The 20,496-nt window shown below is 47.6% G+C and overlaps 1 protein-coding gene across 4 annotated transcripts in view; it reads right to left on the reverse strand.

The window, feature by feature from the left end:
- EXOC6B (exocyst complex component 6B) overlaps nucleotides 1-20,496 on the reverse strand; it is a 317,684-nt gene that overhangs the window by 95,162 nt on the left and 202,026 nt on the right. The window lies entirely within an intron of this gene.

A 20,496-nucleotide genomic window follows, 5' to 3' on the forward strand; every position in this document is an offset into this window, starting at 1 on the left:
TTTAAACAAAAAAGAGCAGACCCATGCATTATGGGGCAGGGTACTTCATCTCTGCTGTTCACCGCTGTTCCCAGGCTCCAGGAGCGTTCATTACTCACCTCCAAACACCTTCACTAAAATTAAGATAAAGCATGGCAACCATAAAGTTTAGCGGAGCCCTGGGTTGTTTTTTTTTTTGCTTTTCATCATTTACTTGTGCCCCTCTGACACATTTGGTTATTTAAAACACCGCTCGTGCCATTTCCTCCTCCCCGACCGCGGTGGGAAGCGCGCTGCTACCCGACTGTGATTTTTCTTCATTACTTCCAACAGACACTTGAGTTTCTGCTATGACCGAGTAGTTTTGATGTGTTATTGAGCAGAAGACCCAGATGGAAGCAGAAGATGAGAAAGCAAAGCTCTGCAGCCATGCCCTGGGACCCCCACCCATGCTGGGCATGGCAGACAGGGCTCCTTACCCTTCGTGGAAGAGCATGAGAAAATCCCAATGAGTAGCTCGTTCTTGCACATCAGCAGGAGTTTGCAGAGAGGGTTGCAACCCTTGGAGAAGCCTTGGAGACGCTCACCCCCAGGTGAAGTCAAAAGGAAAACCCCCGGGAAGGTTTTCTGCCCCATTGACAAAAATTTAAGAGGAGCAACCTTCTTGCACGCCAAGCAAGGGTCAGATCAGCACGCGTGGAGGTACCTAAAGGGTTACCCACACCTACAACAACCACAGCAAACGCCTGCCCCGCTGCACACATTCCTCCGGCCAGTCAGACTTGCCCGAATAAAGAGTGAATGACAAGCGACACCGGGAGGGAGTGAAGAAGAGCAAATAATTGAGATGAAATGTCAAGTTAATAAGCCGAACGCGAGGAAGACGGGATGGAAAAAGTAATTTAATCATCAGGGCTTGACAGCACAACTCAGCAGAGTCCTTGCCGCGAAAGCAGCACATAAGTTGTACTTCAGGACATTCTTTGCGAGCATTTTCTACTGCGGCTCATTGCAGAGATGGTAAAGGGGATCCAATCGACAAGCCCAGGAGCAGCTTCTGGCTCAGCCTTCCCTCCTCCTTCCTTTTTCACGCGGGATTTGGCTAGGCCCAAAACTTTTTTCCGGCGCAAATGTGCACTGCGTCTTTGAAGACACTGAAGCTGAATCTTCTCATGCCAGCTAAGAAGCTGGCCTTTTATTTCCATTATTCTTAAGGTTTAAACACCTAAAAAACATTCTGCTTTAAAAAAGACTCGGTCTTTAATCTTAGATTTAACATACAAATTCCTGACAGTTTAGATCCATAATTACTAGCTGAAAGACAAAAGTATATACAGGTATTTTTCTCCACCTTTTAAGCATTAATCTATTTTTCCTTACATTTACTCTTAGAGGGCTTGGAGATGCCACAGGGTTTAAATCGTTGTGTTAAATGTCTGCCTAGAGAAAAGAAGGTACCAGCAGCGATGACCAGCATCTCACTCCCTGGGCACCAAGATTTAAAACCCTTCCAGAATTTATGTTTTTCAGTCTTATAAATAAGACTGAACCTAACTTTATAAGTAAGACTGAACCTAGCCTTATAAATAAGACTGAACCCAACCCTTTTCCACCCCACACCTACACCCAGTGCAACAGATGCCCACTTACAGCAGCTCCTTATAAGATCAGCAATGGCTTACGAACATCAATTTTAGACTTTTTCCCCAGAAATACAGTGCAATATCTGCTTGATAAGCAGCTGTTGTTGACAGGAGAAAAACCAGCACCAGGACACTGATATATCACTACTAATAAGCTGCTGCTGCAAGTGGAGAAGGCTGTTTGTATTCACACTCGGGATGGTTTGGGCTGCACGCTGGCAGATATCAATCAAGTACATCCTCATACCACAACGTGCCCATCTTGGTTCTTTGGCACTTATTTACCACTGAGGTTCACTTCATAGCGTTATTTTTTTTTCTCCCTGGTTCATTTTTCAGCTTTCCCACAGTGCTGGGCGGAAGAGTCCCCGCTCACCCCGGGGCGCCCGCCCGGCACACCGACACGCGGAGCCAAGCCCGTGATAGACGTGTTTTCCACCAGCCTCACCCCCCTCCCGAAATCATTAACTGCACCACCCATGGCAGCGGCGTCGGGACATGTGCCTTGGCATGGAGATTGAGCCGGATGCCTCTCAGATGTCATCCCTAGACGTCACTGCTCCTAGAAAACCCTGCAGTTCAGAGGAGCCGCCGCGCTCAGCTGGGACGGCTCAGACCTCATGCTAATTACCCTGATGATTTTTGCGAGCGCGTGCTGGAACCGGTGGCACTCCCAAAGGCTCTCCTTGTGCCAGCGCCCCGAGAAATCGTGGGTTACGTCCTGATCCCGCTCCCCGGCGTGGCTCCAAACCAGCTCGGTCCCTGCCTGTATTTCAGAAATGCTTTACCTGCCTGAGCGCTGCGGTCCCTCCAGCTCAGGAACAATTTCTCTAAAATGCAAGATGAGATTTGGAGAGGAAGGCAAAGGAGAAGGAATGCAACCACAACCTGAGCTGTCTGCAGAGAAGGGGAAAACAAACACCTTAAAGTCACCAATAGCTCATTTGCCAACTTGACAGAAAACCGAAGAGCTTAAAATCTCACCAAGCAATTCCAGGAACACCTCTATAGCATCACTCGTTTATTCAAGACCTTGGCAAACCTCGTTAAAAACGAACTGGATTTGCATCAGGGAGAACGGGGCTCACGGGTCAAAGTTGACAGAGCTCAACGGCCAAGACACCCAAGCACCTGCCTGGCCACCCCCACCAAGCTCCAGCTTGGTCCAACGTTCAGTGAAATAAAGCAATTCTGAGCTTATTATCAGCGCAAAAGCCATGAGTTTTTGTTTTGAGGCTCAAATCAGTTTGTAACCATATTACTTGCAATAAATCCCTCTGTCCATGGCCTCTGATGTAACCTCTTTGCAGTTGGGGTCTGCGGTTGGGGTTTCCATTATACCTCTCAAGGTGATGCTGCTCTCCCTGTCCCACCAAGGCTTCCTCTGGGCACACGAGTAGGACATCTAGAGAGGTTCCTCGTGGCCATGCCAACCAGTTAAAGGGCAGCGCCAAACCTCTGAAGCTCTCCCAAAGACACAACCAAGGGGCACCTACTGGAGCATATCTCATAAAATCAGAGAATGGTTTGGGTTGGAAGGGAACTTTACAGGTCAACTAGTCCAACCCCCCTGCAATGAGCAGGGACACCTTCCACTAGATCAGGTTGCTCAAAGCCCCGTCCAACCTGACCTTGAATGTTTCCAGGGATGGGGCATCTACAGCCTCTCTTGGGCAGCCTGTGCCAGTGTCTCACCACCCTCGTTGTAAAAAAGTTCTTCCTTCTATCTAGTCTGAATCTCCCCTCTTTCAGTTTAAAACCATTACCCCTTGTCCTATCGCAACAGGCCCTGCTAAAAAGTCTGTCCCCATCTTTCTTACAAGCCCCCTTGAAGTACTGAAAGGCCGCAATAAGGTCTGCCCAGAGCCTTCTCTTCTCCAGGCTGAACAACCCCAACTCTCTCAGCCTGTCCTCACGGCAGAGGTGTTCCAGCCCTCTGACCATCTTTGTGGCCTCCTCTGGACCCGCTCCAACAGCTCCATGTCTTTCCTGTGCTGAGGACCCCAGAGCTGGACACAGTACTGCAGGTGGGGTCTCACCAGAGCGGAGCAGAGGGGCAGAATCACCTCCCTCGCCCTGCTGGCCACACTGCTTTGGATGCAGCCCAGGATACGGTTGGCTTTCTGGGCTGTGAGCGCACATTGTTGGCTCATGTCCAGCTTTTCATCGACCCGTACCCCCAAGTCCTTCTCCACAGGGCTGCTCTCGATCACGTCATCCCCCAGCTTCTATTGATAGCGGGGGTTGCCCCGACCCAGGTGCGGGACCTTGCAATTGGCCTTGTTGAACCTCAAGAGGTTCACATGGGCCCATTTCTCCAGCTTGTCCAGGTCCCTCTGGATGGCATCCCATCCCTCAGGCATGTCAACCACACCACTCAGCTTGGTGTCCTCTGCAAACTTGCTGAGGGTGCACTCAATCCCACTGTCCCTGTCATTGATGAAGATATTAAACAGCACTGGTCCCAGTACGGACCCCTGAGGGACACCACTTGTCACTGATCTCCATCTGGACATTGAGACATTGACCACTACCCTCTGGATGCGACCATCCAACCAATTCCTCATCCACGGAACAGTCCACCCATCAAATCCATATGTCTCCAATTTAGAGAGAAGGATGTTGTAGGGGACCGTGTCGAAGGCCTTATGGAAGTCCAGATAGATGACATCCGTAGCTCTTCACTTGTCCACTGATGTAGCCATTCCTCCATAGAAGGCCACTAGGTCAGACAGGCAGGACTTGCCCTTGGTGAAGCCATGTTGGCTGTCTCAAATCACCTCCCTGTTGTCCATGTGCTCTAGCATAGCTTCTAGGAGGACCTGTTCCATGATCTTCCCAGGCACAGAGGTGAGGCTGACAGGTCGGTAGATCCCAGGGTCCTCCTTTCTATCCTTTGTAAACAGGGGTGCAATGTTTCCATTTTTCCAGTCACCAGGGACTTCACCTGACTGCCATGACTTTTCAAATATCATGGAGAGTAGTTTGGCAACTACATCAGTCAATTCCCTCAGGACTCTGGGATGCATCTCGTCAGGTCCTTATGTACGTTCAAGGTCGTCAGGACTGATGTACATTCAAGTTCCTCAGGTGGTCACGAACCTGATCTTCTCTTACAGTGGAAGAGACTGTGCTACTCCCCATGAACCCCATCAAGTCAATTGCACTTCAGGAGATCAGCCATGAAATAATCTCTTTTCATCTGTATTTCATCCTCGGGCAGCAGATTGAAGCCTCCAAGTTCCCAGGAGGACAGGCAGCGGCCGCGGGGAAGGCTGCGGAGCCGGCACTGCTCACGGTAGCGCATTTGTTTGAAAATAGCAAATATGTTAACAATTAGGGAAAGGAAACGCTGAAAGGCTGCCTTGTTAATTAAGGAACTTGCTATCAAAGGACTCATTAAAAGCTACTGAAACGGAATGGTTGTTAAAATAAATACCCATTAATCTTAACGTGCAATCAGGAATATGCTGCCACTACCCACCTCGCAGCAGGGAGAGAGGGGGCTCCTCAGCACACACCTACCGCTGCCAGAGCCGCGGTGGTGGCACGAGCTGGCAGCGGCCACCAACCAGAGGGTCCCAGAAGAGACCCAAGCAGGTTGACCCAGGGGCCCCATCCCACCACCCTGCAGGAGCAACCTCTGGCTTCATCGAGGAGGAACCTGCCGGTGCCTCCTGCTTTTCGCTCAGCCAAAATGAGATGCAATGTGGTCACTGAAATGCAAACAAAAGTCTTACTGTAGCACGGAGAACACTTCCACCAACTCGCCAAAGAATTAATGCAGCATTTCCACGAAAACCAAAGCCTGACAGGTTTCAAATGGTCTCAGGATTTCCAATTATTTTTATTTTTTTGCTAACAACAGGATTTCTTTTTCAATCTGCAACAAGCATTGGGATTGATGTGATTAAGTCTATTTAGACATGCAAATCCATGGACTTCATACAACAGAAAAGTGGGCCAAAAAATTGGAATTCCTCAATATTAAATGTCCACTTTTCTATAAACACCACAAGTTGTCCCAATAATTTCAGCACTGAATTTGCTGACTTTTCCAATTCATAACACAATACTGGTGGAATATTTTGCAGAAGATGGAAATGTGATGCTGTAATAACGAGCAATTGTTTGGCAGCATAAAACCGAGAATAATCCCAGCGGATACTTTCTGTGCAGGCACGGATGAAGACTTCAGACCCTGCAGACCCCCAGGCGTGATCTCCTCCTGCTCCAGATGCCTCTGGACTGCCCTTGCTGCCGGCAGCACTGGAGCCCCAAATCTCACTAAACCACGGGCAAAATCAGTAAATCAGCTCTGCTAACTCCTAAGGGGAAAATTTCCTGGCTTGCTCATGCCACCCTGATTTGCCAGGTTCTTAACACCACCCTGATGCATTTTTAATTGCTTTTTTTTTAAAAAAAACCAATTGTTCTGCAGTGACTGAAGATGGCAAAAAACCCCAAACCATTACCCAGATACATTAACACTTCCCAAACAGTGAAAACAAATGTACAACGAGTACTCTGTTGGTTTTAAGAGGTTTACTTAAAAAACAAATAAACCTCTTATTAATTGCCCAGAAATCCATTTTCAATTTTGACAAAGTGGGTTTTGTGGGGTTTTTTGGTTGGGTTTTTTGTTGGGTTTGGCATAGGGTTTTTTTGTTTGGGTTTTTTTGTTTGTTTGTTTGGTTGGGTTTTTAAATTATTTTTTTAAAGAGCTGTGGATCTGCACCCAACATCTTGCAAATAAAAGTGAGTGTATCCAGGCCAAAGAGGTCCAGGAGCAACGTGTGAGAGCCCCAAGCAAAACGGTCAAGAAGAGGCCTCCCTCTCTGCGTTGGCCAAGCCCGCAGGCTGGTGCAGCAATGCCCACCCTGAGCAGGGTGGTCTCCAAAGATGCCCCCTCTGAAGGTAGGAGCTCAGCTGGCATCAGTGACCAGCTTGGCCACACCAGCCTCTTCGGGTGCATCTCTGATGGCGCGGAGAGGCAACGGCACAGGGAGAGTGGTCCAAGACCAAAGCTTGTACCTACAGACCCACAGGATGGGATCACACAGACCCAGTGGAGGGACAAGGGGCAGGGGAGCTTCCTAAATGTATGTCCCTTTTTTAGTGGCCCCGGAGCACTGAGGAGTTTGATGGAAAGGTAGAGAAAACATCTGCCCCAGCGTTTAAGAGAGAGAAGATGCTGATCTGGAGAACTGCAGGATAGCACAGCTAAACCAAGCCCAGATTAAGGTGTGAGAAGGGAAGCAACCATACGGAGTTAAAACACAACAGCATGAGTGTCAAATCACTGGGAACAATACAGACTAGCAAAAAGAAAAGTTCATTTTTCTAATAAGTTTTACGTTTAATATAAAAGGAGAATCAATGCAGTGTCTTTGTCCAGGAGACGATTAGACTCGCTAAGTGCTATACAGTCAGACAACACCACGCATCCCAGAGAATCAAATCCATCCCTAAGGGTATTAGCTTCAGCTCAGGTATCAAGAGAGCAACTCTTAATTAATTAATTCTATCTACTTGGCTTTGCAGAACCCTTATTAAGAAAAAGAAATCACTTTTTCCTCCCAAAATTGTTTGCGTTATGGAAAGAGGACGAGAGCAGACGGGTTCTTGGTTTCCAGCAGGGAACACGCTGTGGGCTGAGCCCTGTCACTTTGTGTTAGACGTGGGATGCGAGAGGTGACTGATGTGCGAACGTTAACGGTCACTTACTGATTTCAGCCACTGTCAAGCTCCGTATTTGATCTCTGGCTCCATGAAGTCATCCCAGGAGCTACACACTGAAGCCAGTGTGTTGACTTAAAGACTTGGAAAAAGGCAACTGGCACCGAGCTACAAGCTGACGTTCACATGGTTTTGAAATTTGCCAAGGAAAAGACGACAAAACCTTCCAGACAACAAGAGAAGGCTGGCAATGAGCAACACTTGTGGGCCAGGGCTCCCGAGCACAGAGCAATGCCTGTTGGGGAAAGGGATGCTCCCCAGCCCTGGACCCCCGGGATGCTCCTCAGCTTTGGACCCAGGGGATGCTCCCCAGCCCGGGACCCCCACCAGGTCTTCATATTACTCGACAGTTACAGAGTTAAAGGTTTCCTGATGCCCAAGCTTATGAAAGGGGAGGCAATGAATGCACACGCGTTTCTTTGAGGAAGGCATTTGGGATTCAACGCACAGCTGGGACCTACTGGAACGGTCAATGGCATTGCCTTCGTGTCAACAGCCTCCCTTCCAACAGCTACAAAATCCACCCTGCTACTTGCAGTGAATGGGACAGGCGTCTGTGCCCTGGTTTACCAGGAATAAGAAGGGCCTCTTTCTCCCCAGGATCTGCCATGTCAGAAGTGACCCAACGAACGACAGTTTCTGGTTTAGGAGGAGGACCGATGCTCTGTGCAGGATGAGCTGCAGGTGTTGCTCCCCTCCCCTCTACACCTGATTACTTGGGCAGGGAGCAGGGCAGGTTGTAGTCCTCTACGGAAAAAGCTTCATTGCCATTAGCAAATCACCAGATTTAAGCAGATCATCACCACCGAGGTACTGCCATAGCCTTTTCTGAGTGAAACTGGGATTTTGGTCTTCTGATGACTTTGACCATCCCTATCATGCAACAGCTTGGTTCAAGACAGCGAGGTGGTCCCGCACCTCAAATACTGCGTTCAGTTTTGGGCCCCTCACTCCAAGAGAGACATTGAGGGGCTGGAGTGTGTCCAGAGAAGGGCAACGGAGCTGGGGAAGGGTCTGGAGCACAAGGCTGATGGGGAGCGGCTGAGGGACCTGGGGTTGTTCAGCCTGGAGAAAAGGGGGCTGAGGGGAGACCTCATCGCTCTCTACAGCTGCCTGAAAGGAGGGTGTAGAGAGGTGGGGTCGGTCTCTTCTCCCAGGTAACAAGTGATAGAACAAGAGGAAATGGCCTCCAGTTGCGCCAGGGGAGGTTTAGACTGGATATTAGGAAATTTTACTTCACTGAAAGGGTTGTCCAGCATTGGAACAGGCTGCCCAGGGAAGTGGTTGAGTCCCCATCCCTGGAGGTATTTAAAAGACGTTTGGATGAGGTGCTTAGGGACATGGTGTAGTGGTGGGCTTGGTAGTGTTAGGTTTACGGTTGGACTCGATGATCTTAAAGGTCTTTTCCAACCTGTACGATTCTGTGATTCTGTAAGAGACAGCCTTCCACCATTGAAATATCTCAGGTTCAGCACAGTAAACCTATGAAGAGCAACACCTTAAAGCAGTGCCGAGTAACACAATTTTGAGTGAAATTTGTCTCAGGCAAAGACCCACTCACCTGGAAAGCTGACGGCATCTGAAGAGCAAAAAGAGCAGTTGCTCCAGCCAACCTGGAAGGCCACCATCCTCTGACTGAAGTGGGATTGCTTTCAAATTCATGTGAAAGCTGAGCCCAAGCTCGTGTTTAAGTGGCTGTCTTCCAGAGGTATTTAAAAAAATCGACGGGGTGTCATTTTCAGAAGTAAACATTTACCACTTATATTCTATTTTGAGCATTAAAGGGAAAACAAGCTGTCACAGATACGGCAGCAAGACAAACACATGGCAAAGCTGAACTCCCAACAGAAGCTTAGAGGCAACCAGACAAATATAAAAGAAAAGGGAAAAAAAAAGCAAATACAGCAATTATCCTCACCACACAAAAAATAAACCAGCCAGTTACGCCAACCACTGCAGCCCGATACAAAACCCCTCACTTTCCAATAAAAGAGGAAAAACCGTAACAGTTTGGCTGTGTTGAAGATGCCCAAGGTCAGCAGCTGGAGGCTATTTTGGCCGAAGCTGGCTGGAGACTCAAGGCTCCCATACAGAGCAGCAGAGCAGAAATCACATCGGGGGTGATGGTCTCAACCAGTTCCCATAAGACAGATCTGCAAGTGGTTAGCTTTTTTTTTTTTTATATAATGTTATTTTATTCGGTTTAGGGTTTTTTGGTCTTTAACCAAATGACAATTTGTGGAGCAACGAGCTCCATGGCAAGGTTTTTCCTACATAGGCATCAAGGGGTCTTGGCACGACGAATTGCATCTACTTTCTTACAAGCACGAGCGAATACACCCAACAGCAAAAGCACAACTCAGGGATTCTGTAACCACAAATAATCGTGCGATCCAGGATATAAGAGGATCCAGGATAAGAGCATGCACAGGAACACAAGATCTTTCCCTCACTTTAACTGTGCTGTCAAGAGTCAACAAGCGACATCTACTTTTTTTTTTTTTTTTTTTTTTTACATAGGAAAATAAATAAATAGAAGGAAGGGCAGGGGGTGGTGAAGGGAAGTACCTCGGGACGCAGCTGTTACAACTGAGCATGAGGCGGTTTCTTTGAAGCCTTACAGAGGCACACACAAACACACAACTGGGCCGAGGTCTTTTTGTAGAAGCTCCGTAGTTTGCAGCAAAGCTGGGAAGCTGCTGGGGTGTTTTTTTTGCATAGGCACATATGCAAAAAACCCCAAGGAAATAGAGGATTACAAGATCTGCGTCTTTTTTCCTTGCACACCATCCAAATGCGTGGCAGGATATTTTTAATTAAATGCTTTTTAAATGTCTGTAGCATGGAAACAGTTGTGTGTAGAGCCTGGCGCACCCGAAATGAGCAGCGCCTGCGTTGGAGCGTCCAGCTGCTGTCTGGTCTCCTGAGATGGTTCAGAGATCTATGCAAGGACCTTCACACTGGACATGGGTGGGAAAGCACCCCTGCCAGTCTAGATTAGGCGTACGACAGCATTATGCTTTGAGAAACGCTAGGAATTATATGCTTTATCCTTGTTAGGCACTTGATTTAACTGTAGACACTCTCATTCATCATGTAACCATCTGATCCCAACTGTCCCACCAGGCTGGAGGTTCAGCCCGTGGCATCAAACATCCGCCTTCTGCTTTCTTTACACCATCCTCTTTTCTAAACAGTAAAAGATAAAAAAGTCCCATCTACCTGCTCTCTAAATACTCCACGCTGTTATGAGCTGCACTGCGAACGCCTGCGCCGCCTTCTTGCTCTGAGAAACGGCATCACGAGACAGGGAGGTGCAGGGGCCAGCAGGGAAGCAGCTACCAAAACCCACACAAACCCCAAAATAGATGGACAGAGCAACATCACGACAGCTCAAACCGCTTCTCCTTCCCCCAGAGGGTATCTCCACGGCGTGGCTCAACATCCTTGGCCCAGCAGCAGGAAGGAACCCTAAACCGAATTGCACCGTTCACCGACCTGTACAAACCTGGGGCTTTTGACTTGCCACAGTGGCAGTTTGGCAGCCTCCCCTCCGCACTAAATATTAATTTTTCAACATTTAAATGTGTTTCAGAGCAAACTCTGCAAGCAAACACAAGCAACAGGCCGAGAAAGGAGGGTGCTGTAGATTCACTGCAACCCCGGGGAGAGGATGGCGACCCGTGGACCTGCTGGCTGGGCTTGGACCAGGCATGGGCTTGATGCTCCTCATTCTTCTCCTCCTCCCATGCTCACCACTCGGGTCTCCACAAAGATCATTCACCTCTGAAAAAGACACTAAGACCCTGCAACAAGAGGTGTCAAGGAAAAAACGCGGTGCTCCAACAGCAGAGGCACCTCAGCCTGCACAGGAATTAAACCCATAAATAACCTGCACTTAACGAGTCTCTATAAGCACACAAGCAGCATGAAGTAGCCCTAAATTCTTCTTGGTCCTATTTGTGCCTCCTAACGTGGAGCGAGGCTCTCTCCTGGTCCCCGTGTCCACGGGCTGAGACTTTCCGAGTTACTTGACGCAAACCAGAGCCATGGCCTGACCGTGATCGGAGCGCGGGGCTCCAAAACTGGAACGAAGGAGAAAAAAAAAAATAAGTGACATATTTCATCCTCCTCTTTTGTGGCTTTTATTTTCTTTTGTATTCGCTTTGGGAGTAACATTCTTTCCATTGGGAAGAGCCTGATTTTCCATTAAATACAAAGCAGCTGCCATTTTGGAAACAAAAAGTTGATTAAATACAGATTTTTTTTATTTTTTCCCTAACGTACGAAGAGCTAGAACCACGCGTCTTTCTGCTGATTTATCAGGGCAAAGCATCTGCCAATTATGGCAGGAGGAAGACTTAAAGAGAGTGAACGGAATCGCTTCATCTTTGCTATATAATTTTATAATTATAATTTGATGTTATAAATAAAAGGGGAAAGATCTCGAGGCTTGGAGCACAGCACGCTGTACTCATCCTCGCGGCGGAGCCCTCCGGCACGCTGACACCAAGGGTTTCCCACCCTTCGCACACACATGGATGCTCCAGATTCCCCGTTTACGCAGATTTCTGCTTGCCGAGATGCCGAAGGAAGGGTCGGCATGCTGCCGTGACGTACGGCCGCCTGTTGGAAACGCAACTAATACATGACTTAAAGCCCAGATGTTGAACAGACTGGAAAAAAGGATAAGCTCAAAACAAAAAGAAAAATCCCACCCACTCCATTTCCACTCCATGAGCCATCAACATCCAATTTGGGAGATATTTTTTTTCCAAGCAGAGCAGATTACTGAGTGACCAACGCAAGCGGCGTATGAAACTTCAGTTCGTTTTACATTTTCCCAAAACCTAAATCATACATTAAATTTCTGTTTTCAATATTTAGATGCTATAGGTGAAAAACAGAGGCAAGAAAAAGACGGATGGTGAAAGCTGTAGAAATTACTGTTATCTTGTTTTTTAATTAACCCGTCGGGCTCTCGTTAGTCATTGCCGCTCATGAAACACAATGAAGAAAGACCGCAGCGATCATGAGAAATCCATCAGGATCTGCACTTTTAAACGCTTCGCTTCTCTTTCTTGATTTTACAGCTAACCTAGGCTACAAGATCCAGGGAGAACATATCTCTGTGTAAAGGCACCCCTACGACGGTCACTAAACGATGTGGCCTTAATTGCAGCCGCTTCAACCACACCAACAGCACTCAACTGTGCTCAGGCGATTGTCGGCTCCAGATGATGGGCACGAGCTCCCAACGCTTCTCCGTGCAACCTCAATTCAAGTGATCTCTGCACGGGGACCCCAAAGGACATGGCATTTGCAGGTTGGGCTCCTCTAGGGCAGGCGGGTCTCCTCCCGTGGGTAGGTTAAGCAAGATAGCTGGGGACTTTGGAAGCAGATGTGGTGTTCACTGGTGTTCCTTTGCACGTTCACAACTTAAGAGAAGCCTTACAAGATTTCAGGCTGCCAGTGGATGAAATGAGAGGAAAGCATACGATCGCAAAGTCTATTGTTTCGCTTAAATTCGCTAAAGGGGAAAAAAAAAAACCAACCCAGACTTTAACTTCTGTTAGGGTTTTTGGAAGGTATAGGCTGGGGCTCTGGCGCAGGAAGGAGCAGGCATGTTTGGATTCCTTACGCTGAGGATGGGTATTCGGCTGCCAAATTCCCCGTACCGCACATCTGATTCTTTGTGTATGTACGTGCACGTAAAAGTAAGCATAAAATAGCTTTACAAATCTAAGTTTGTAAAATAAAAATCAAAGCCAAACATGCCAAGGTGACTACGCAAAGGGAAGCAATACCTAGGGAAGCGTGCACACCCTGGTTTAAAGGATTTATGGGACTGGGCATTTTAGCTTCAATTAATTTTCAAAGTGCTGAAAGCAGACAAGAAACCATGTAATTACAAGATAACTTGGCTTACCCAGATTCGAGTTAACTAGCGCTCCTGGGTTAATCAGAGGTCAGCCTTCTCCCCAGCCAACAAAGCTAAATCCACTGTATTTGAACGCTTTCCTCCTTGCTTTATGGCAACCATTAGTCCTTGTTTCCACTGCTTCATTTGGGTAAGTATTTGGGATTTTGGAGACACTTGAGAAGACCAGGAAAGTGATGCGCAGCCACCAGACCGCAGCAAGGCGGGCAGCACGGGACCACACAGCCACGCGAGCGCTGCTCGGGTCACCAGCCCATCTTCTCCCCACCAAGGCACCCTGGTTTTAAGGGCGTTTTGCCCAACCTTCAGGGCAAGCTGGTCCGAGCAACCCCCCAAGAGACTCGGATCATCTCTGGAGAGCAGAGAAAGCCCCCTGAGGTCCACACAGGGAGGATTTTGGGTGCTGCTCATGCCCTGTCCATGTCTGCATCCCAGGCAACTCACGTTCTTTTAAATCTGTGTCTGTATCTACACCACCAAGAAACTTCCAGGATTAGCCACAACTACTTCCCACCGGACATTTTAAACTCCGTTACAATTACTCCTTTGTCCTGCTATTTTGTGCAATCAGATTTTTATTTTCCAGTCTCTTTTAGACAGACAGATTAGTGATTTATTTCCACCAATTAATACAAACTACCTAGAGAACAGAAAATTAGAGGGGTTAAAAGGAAAATTAGAATCCGTTGCAGTTAAAAACAAAACCAACTAAGAGCAGGCTAGCAAAGTCCCACCATATAAAGGGATTACTCCATTCCTGACCCTTTCCAGGGGACCTCCAGGTATTATTTTTCATTGATTTACCTTAATGAAACTAATGCACCCCTCTCCATAGGAAGCTGACTCCATAGCTGTCTAGGCACTGGATTCAATTAAAGAAATAAATACATCTGGCTTCTAAATGGTTGAAAGTCTTGAAAAGCCAGAGGCAATACCAGTTTCTGCATCTGTCTCTCTTAGGGTACGCCCTAAGGACACCACGTAGGATGGTCGACATTCAACACCGCTCCTGGAAACCCGTGGCCGTGGGGGGAAGCCCGAAGCATCCCTGCCTGCTCCCCGGCGGTGCAGGCAGCTCCCGCAGCCCTGCCAGCAACCGAGCCACGGCTTTGATGGAAGCTGGCCTCAAATTGCTTTAACAAGGCTCTTTCTTTCCAGAAGCTGGCGTTGATTTGAGACCTCGATGTTGACTTAGAAACCCCCAGGTGCCCAGAGCCTGCAAATACTCAAGGCTTAGCTATGCTCAGTTTCCAGGAAAAGGGGTACACGCACTCAACCGCGGCGTGAAATATCAATACTACCATGGCAGCTCAGCATTAGAATGAAGAGCAGGGGTTACAGGCAGAAAAGCAGAAGCTGGGGTAGAGGCTACGCCTCCGCGACGGCCGCATCTCACACCGCACAACCGCGTCGAGCAGGGCTGCACCGACAAAAAAAAACAAGGCGCGCTTTGCTCGCACGTGCCTTGGCTTGCAGACGTGGGAATAGAGGAAACAAGGTAGCTCGAGAGCACTTTGTTTGCGATCTATCCGGGGAAGGGCCGCAGATTTTTCTCCCGCACATGAAACAAGCAGAAATGACAACAACTAGAGAGGTTCGTTGAACCAGAAGGCAGGTCCGAAAGGTCTCCTTCGCTTTCTTGGTGCTAATTGCCCTAATCCAAATAGGGAGATAGTAAACGTCAAGAACCCACACTATTTTCTGGATCAAATACTATTCTACCACTCTAGCCGGAGGGAAGGCTTAGTGGTCCAAGCCCCAGGTCAGAGCACTTAGACCAGGAGGAACGCCAGGCTGAAATCCCCATGGGCGATTTGTCTGAACGAAACACGGAGAGCGAGGGGGATTTTGCAAAGAACTTTTCTCTTTCAAGCAGACGCTGAAGATCCCATCGTGCTTTCCCTAATAACAGGCATTTCCCCTAATTCCCCGCACATTTAGGGATGCATGGGGGATAAAAGGAGCCAGTTAAATGCGATGTGCTCTAAAAGCAACAATTTAGCCATGCTACTGCAACAGCACACTTGTGGGTGACCTGTCTGGAGGGAAAGCCTTTCCCCTGGTCTCTTATTTATCCTCTTGATTTAAACTTCTACTCAGACTTTTCCTTTCCTCCCTTCCGAGACTAAGGACCTTTTCTGGTTCAACTCACCCTCTAACATTTGAGGTACGAGCAGAGCAGACTGAACGCGCACGACACGCAGTCTTGTACTCACCGACATTGTAGAGTGGACATCTACATCCCCCTACAGAGGACAACACAGGGAGTTTAAAGTCAAATGCAGAAGAGAGCAAAGCAACAGCGAGAAAGGCAGAGAGGTACACATCGGTCATCGCCCGTAGGTGCCTACAACCCATCAACGCTCCAACCGAGGCACCGGGCTGCTCGGCTGTTGGCAGAGTATTAAGAAAGCAAAACATGGGCTCTTTGAACCTGGTCTAAGGAGGATGAGGAGGAAATCAAAGTACCACGGACCAGTTTTATTGCTATTAAATATGCTCCGCAAGTCACCATCCACGTGCCTCAGCTCTCCCACCTGTAAGATGGAGGTGATGGATGTCAAACCCTAGCGAGTGACAGCAGGGATCAGCTCCAGCAAAACTTGCTCAGCTCTTCTGAGGGCAAGGGGACGTTATCTAAGCACAGACAGGACTCGTGCAAATCTAAAGAAGGTCTCTTTGGTGCTCATATGATGTTTTTGTGATGGTTATATTCCACTTGGGTCCCTCCCAACGTGGTCAAGGCTGTGGTCGGTGCAAAGTTCAAGGCATTTTACCTCCACGCACAGTGCCTTGCCTTTTAAAATATTACAGAGGGATTTGGCTTTTTAAATAAAAACATAGGTAATCTTTCTCTTTAAAAAGAAAATAAACACTTCCAAAGCTCTTTCTACCAAAGCAAGAGCTGCCGGGGCCGGCGTATTTATTTGCAACTGGGAAGAGATGCCAATACGGTGAGTAAGGCAAAAACATTGCAGGCAGAGCAGCCACGGCGTTCGCACAGCTCCAGCTGAAATCTGTGCCTGCCATCTGGCAAAAATAAGCACAAAAGGAAAAAAAAAACACCAACCCAAAAACCCCTCTGCAGAGAGTTCACGCTGAACTGCTCAAGACGGCAGAGGTTAGAGTTTGTTCAATCGCTGAAAGATTGCTTCCCCTTCCCGGGTCAGCATCACCTCTTGACCCGCCCTGATTACCTTCCAAAGGAGGTTATCAAGATACAAGACTAACAGAGGATTAAAGGAAACTTAAAATAAAAACAAAACACCCCCCCCTTCCCCTAACTCTGCTCCCCTCCCCCAAGAAAACATCCTTGCTTTGTTAACCTGACAGTTCACTGTAGGTGTTGACACAACCCTCCATCTTCGAGAAGCTTAATGTCAACAAATCAGTGTGTTTGGAGTAGCCCTGTCAATGCGATTTACATTAACTTGTCTAACAAGAAATAAAAACAACAATCAGCCATCAAAGACAAAAGGCTTTTTCAGTCACTCTTTTAAAAGTATTATGCTGGAAATGTTAATTTTTGAGGCCATGGCCCTTTACTTGCTGAAAACCAGAAACCACCTTTTTTTTTTTTCCTAAAATACTTTTTTTTAAAGTATTTTTTTTCTTTTTAAAAAAAATAAAAGTATTTTCTTTTAAAGGAGGCCCGAGCATCCCACGTTAATAAGCTCAGCAGCAGCAGAAACCGACTCTCCCTGGTTAACGCAGGAAGAGGGCAGCCTTGAAGCCAAACGTTAATTAAGCTTTGATTTCCACCAGCGTGTTATTTGCTTTGAGACATTTTGGGCACTTAGCAGAGCATTTTCGAATTGTGGCTCTAAACCACCATGAAAATTTCATGCAGCAGTGGTATGCACCAAAACCCCGTTAACTTCACCATGAACTTTTCCTCCCCCCCGGCACACGCTGTACCCACCAGCACACCCTTTGCAGCCGGGGGCTCGGCGTCCCAAAGCGAAGCTGGAAAAAGCAAATCGCTTCCAGGGATTCTTAATATCAAGTGGTTTCCACCATCTCCCACAATGTCTACTCTGATGCTCTAAAGGAAAAATTAGGGATTGCAACTCCTGCTTCACACTCCAGAGAAAGCGAAGACTCTTGATGCTGCTCCACAAGCCAGAGCTAGCTTTGGTCTGGGTTATTTTTCCTCCTTGAGCAGGGGGGTTGGACCAGATGACCTGCTTGTCCAAGGAGGTGGTAGATGCCCCCTCCCTGGAAATGTTCACGGTCAGGCTGGAAGGGGCTCTGAGCAACCTGGTCTAGTTGAAGATGTCCCTGCTCATGGCAGGGGGGTTGGACTAGATGATCTTCAAAGGTCCCTTCCAACCCAAACCATTCTATGACTCTGTGACCTCCAGAGATCCCTTCCAACCTCAACCCTTCTGGGATTCACCCCAATAAATACAGGAAAAAATCAGTCTCATGTATCCAAAAAGGGAAACACAAAACCTAACGCCCACATCTTGGCTTGGAGTCGTCTTTTAGCTCACTCAGCATCTCTGCTCCTCTTCACCCCCTCTCTGAAAACGTTGACTTGAGTCAACCGGACCCTTCAAGGCCATTTGATCTGCCTTGCGGCGAGCTGGAGCCTTGACCCCAGAAAGGTTTCCTGCAGACGAGCAGTCCCGTCTGAGACAATGGGATTACTCACACCCATCAAGTTAAGGAGCCGCCTGCATTTTTGCAGGCTCAGGAGTTTTGGCTCCGTTCTATTACAGGACAGTGCTTTTTGTTGGTGTAATTTTAGCACGGTAACCACCGACATGCCCAGGCTGAGTTTCTTTGATCAGCAGGTGAAGGTTTTTCTTGGTGTAATTACTGTCGTGACAAAAGGCAGGTGAGTAACTCAGCTCCTGCCACTTAGTCATCTCCTGAGACTGCCACTCTTCTCTCCTAAAAAACTGCTGCAAGTTCAAATACTAGGAGAGTGCTTCTCACTTACTTTAAAATCGTGTAAATTCAGTCAACATGAAGGTACCTGCTCTGGAAGACAAGGGCATTTCCAAACTGGGAAAGAACATGAGAACCGGAAGGGATGGTGTTGCGTGGAGGCCACTTCTAGGGACAAGAAGATGCTCCACTCTCCACGGATGGTGCACAGTCACTTGCTTTTCTTCATGAGCTACTGGCAGTGTGGAAATCCTATATTTTATAGCTGGAACAGGCTGCAAACTCATTTCAAACCAGACAGCAACTCCCCTTAGATCATAACGCGATGGTGCTAAGAATTTGGGCTGGATTTGGACCAGCAGTATAGAAACAGCTCCACCTTGCCACTAGAAATCCTGCAATACCCTCTTTTACTTATAATTCACCCTTTTTGGAGATAGTTCCTTTCCCTCTTGAACCCCTCTCACTCTTTCCTTTCACAAATGAGGCTAATCCCACTTAATTGGTGCTTTCATAAACATCTCCATCATTTTTCTGCATTGGTTTAGGCAGATGTGGGCTTCTACACGCCTTATCTCCTACACTTCATTTAGCAAAGTGCAGAAATTTTAATGTGTTTCTAAATAAGCCACTGGAAAAAGGCCCTTGAACCCTACAAGAACAAGCCAGCAGAGACACCAAGGGAGCTGGGTGCCTCTTCCATGTATCCTGATTTTTTTCTGACTCGCTCTCACCCAAGGTTGCCTGCAGGATACGCAGGGACTCACCAGCAACGTTCAATGACGGCATCTTCATAACGCTCCTCTAAAGGAAGAAACTCCAATATATGTAAAAAAAAATCCCCGGCCTACGTCTCCTACAAACCATTGAACCAGATCTACAGCTTCATAAATCAGACTGCAGCATCTGATTGACTTGCCTCCCCTATCTCACAGGGCTGTCGGGAGGATCAGTGCCATGCAATGCTTTGAAGATAAGGTGCTGCGCACGTGCTGGTTGAACAGCACCGGCACGGCAGCTGGCACCTCCACCAGGGCACACTACAGACAGTCGTCTTCTCAGCTGGGTCCTTTCTAATCCAGTTGTGAAAGAGAAAAGGCTGCTTTGATCTGTCTCGGTCCTTTTTAGACCAATTAGCTGCCCTCCCAGTTTCCAAAACAATTTTGACTTATTCAAAAAGGAAACATTAATATTTAAGGAAGATAAATCACTCCAGGTCCATCTCATAAATCATTGTGGGCATCTCTCCCCATGCTTCATGCTCTGGTGCAGAGACCAATCTCCCTGTCAAACTCCATTACTTGATTGCTTAAGTAGTCCCAGTATGATTTGTGGAAGCGGTCTCCAGGTGATAACCCACCCCTCCGCAGCCACATCTCCTTTTTTAAGGAGAAATCCAGCAGTTGAGGGAATCCAGCCATGCCCAAGCACCTCCAGACTCCAGAGGGCACCTGCCCCACGCCTGCTCGCATGGCCACCGGCCACGCTGCTCAGGGCTGCTAACGGATGGGACATTTTGGCAATAAACCCGGCCTGAATAAGAAGATGGGCAAAAGCCCTTCTGACTTCTCTGCACAGGAGGCAACACTTTATTTAGAAGTTCGTTCCAGTGATAACAGAGCCAAGAAAGCACCTTCTCCTCAACAGCACCTCCAGCTACAGAGAACTGGGAAAGCCACTTTCATTTCTCTTTTGGTGGCTTCTCCACCCACAGCAGATCAGTCCTCATTTCCATCCAGCTACCAAATCTTCCTGCTGTGATGGAGAAGACCAAAGACATGAGCCATGCAGAAGCCTGCAAAGTTTTGGGGCTGTAACACCTCCTAAAACGGCTCTGGAGTGCTTGAACATCCTTCCAGTAGAGCAATCACAGCGACGTTAAACAAGCAGAACGGAGAGAAGGGAACTGCCATCGTGTATGATCAGCCTTTTCTTCCTGTTTATATCCAAGCTCGTGAAAGGTGCCCAGTGTGCGCCGGTGTACTATAATCCTGGGCACCCACTAACAACAAATAAATAACAGTCCACTAAAGAAGAAAGATCTGAAATTGCTTTTAGGACAAATATAGTGTTCAGTGGATTTGCTATTTCAAAATACCTGCTGATGGAAGATACTCATAAGTATATATCCAGACAGGTCAGGACAAATCTTATTTAAAGGAAAAAAAGCTGTTTGAGCAAAAATGAGACTCCCTGATGATTATATTTTTCCTATTCAACGGGACATTACTCAGCCAACTGCAAAAACAACACAAAATACATTTTTTGATGGCAATAACATAAGCATAAACACAGGCA

The sequence above is a fragment of the Ciconia boyciana genome, chromosome 5, assembly GCF_034638445.1.
Source record: "Ciconia boyciana chromosome 5, ASM3463844v1, whole genome shotgun sequence".
Taxonomy (NCBI): domain Eukaryota; kingdom Metazoa; phylum Chordata; class Aves; order Ciconiiformes; family Ciconiidae; genus Ciconia; species Ciconia boyciana.